Source organism: Cupressus sempervirens, chromosome 5, assembly GCF_028749045.1.
Source record: "Cupressus sempervirens isolate cs-2001-9-10 chromosome 5, ASM2874904v1, whole genome shotgun sequence".
NCBI classification, from domain to species: domain Eukaryota; kingdom Viridiplantae; phylum Streptophyta; class Pinopsida; order Cupressales; family Cupressaceae; genus Cupressus; species Cupressus sempervirens.
In genome coordinates, this window is record NC_143122.1 from 659,807,291 (window position 1) to 659,809,746 (window position 2,456).

General features: G+C 35.5%; 1 pseudogene; it reads left to right on the top strand.

Moving 5' to 3' along the window:
• The first annotated feature begins 412 nt into the window (after nucleotides 1-412).
• On the top strand, nucleotides 413-910 carry LOC149557615 (pathogenesis-related protein PR-1 pseudogene; annotated as a pseudogene).
• The last annotated feature ends 1,546 nt before the right edge of the window (nucleotides 911-2,456 follow it).

Here is a 2,456-nt window from a genome sequence, read left to right on the forward strand (position 1 = left end):
GCCTAACGTGCCGGCTGCCACGGTCGGCGCATTTACAGCGTCCGCTGAGTTTCTTAATGCAAAACGCGGCGATGATCTGGTTAAATAAAACTTCGTAAACCAAAACACTCTTAAAATAATCAAACTTGGGCAAAAAGCGAAAAGAAGTCAGAGCAAGGCCAGCGGGAAAACGATTAATCGTGGGAATGAAGACATCATAGCTCAAAGCGATAAGGATTCCAGTGATTATATTCTCTTGGACGACGTCTAGATTGTTTACTCAATCTATAATTATATTATCTTGCCCGTGTATATAAGAACACAGTTGTTGCAGAACATTATCATATCTCAAATCTTTCTCAAAAATCCCTTCAGCTCTTATCAATTGTTCTCAACTTTTTAGCGGTTTTGCCAGATTAGATTTCTTGTTATGATGAATATGGGCAGATCTTTCCATCTACTTCTGATGCTTTTGGTGGTGGGTATATTAGGCAGCGTGGAGGGTATAACCAGCTCAGATGCGATAAAGCAATTCCTTGATCCACAAAACAAGGCGAGAGAAGCAGTTGGAGTTCCCTTGCTAACTTGGAACAGCACAGTTGCAACTTATGCACGTAACTATGCGAGAAAGAGAAGAAATGACTGCCTACTTGAGCATTCAGAAGACTCGCCCTACGGTGAAAATATATTCTGGGGAAGCGGCCCAAATTGGACACCTCTACAGGCAGTGAATGCTTGGATTGCTGAAGGAAAGTGGTATGTTCATTCTAGTAACACTTGCACGGGCACAGATTGTACACACTATACTCAGATTGTGTGGGCAACAACCGAAACTATTGGGTGTGCTATTGTCAAATGTAAGAACAATGACACATGGATCATATGCAGCTATGATCCCCCGGGCAACTATATTGGCGATAGGCCTTATTGATTGCCCGACTCTAGGCAGCATATAGTATTTATCCTAGTAGGGAAGTGGGAAATTTATTGTCTCTGATATCATGTTTCTGCAAGGCCTTATGGAAGGCCAGAGTATAGCGTCCATATATTGGGTTGTCAAAAAATACTGTCATCTTTCCTAATTCGTAGCGTATTGAATATTGGGAGTTCACAGATTTTATTCATACATGTCAATTGCTGAATTGTATTGATGAAACTATTAATACAAACTTTTATTTGTGTGATACTGAGTTGGACCGAAGCAGTTTGTGTTCAAGCACTGAACCTGTTATCTTGAATAATTCCTTAGTTACAAATTATATATACTACTACAAGGAGATTTTGTTATAAACAAATGCTATAGATTACTTTAAGCGGATTTGTGCTTAATTTTCTCGAACTGTTTACATATACTGCAGTGATGAGGAGGGGTAATATCCTCAAACAATAATTTATAGCTTTGATGGACAGTTGTTCCGGAAACGGAATCCAAAGATATTTCCAACGAAAATGTTACATTTACATAATATGTTGACAAAACGCAAGAGTACTATATCGGACACTAGATTTTTTTCTTAAATCGTCAATTTTAAAAGGCGGCTATCAGACATAGCCTTCCCGAAATTATGTTGAAGAAAAGCTTCGTTTCTCAAATTCGGATTTTTAAAATGTAAATGATAATATCGTACACTCTGATAATTCAATTCCTACGGAGTGCCAGAATTTACCTGCATTGACAGGTTCGATATATTCGTGAATGGACAATACAGAGGCTACTTTCGTTTACCATGTTGTTTTTCCTCTTAGGTTTAACCAATCACATATGTGTTTATTAGTAATTTGTTTTCAACATCTGCAATTGAAACTGATTGAGTCGCGAATCTTCTAACATTTTCTTGTCGTTGCGTGTTCATACGTTCAAAGACTTTCGATATAGATTCGCCACTGTTTCGTTCTTTTTGGTTACAGATGCTTTCCTCGTAGTTTTTAATTTCTTATTTTTTAATTATATATGCTAAGATTTTTAGTATATGCGAAAATTATTAGTTTCTGTTATGGCAGGAAACTTATGCATTCGTTAAAAGCGAATAATCTTATTAGTTTGTCCAATCAGGAGCCTTTATTTATTTTTATCCATTTTTCACTATAGACATATCTTTTTCTTGACATTTTTGCAAACTTAGTCAAGCTTATTTTCATGCAATTTGATTGGTCTATGTGTGCTACAGTCATGAGTTTGAAAATTTTTTTTTTCATTATTGTTTTGTGCACACAAAATAATTTTTTATTTTTCCAAACTTTAGATATCAATACTAGTATTGTCAAATATTTATAGATTGTGGTTACAGTTGTATTTAATTTCTCAAAAATCAATAGAAACAAACAAAACAAGACAACATGATAAGGATTTATAGAGATGACATTTCTTGTCGTTTATTATTGTTGTGGTTACAGTTGTATTCCATTTCTAAGAAATCAACACAAACAAACAAAACAATACGACATGATAAGCAATTAGAGAGATGACATATCTTGTC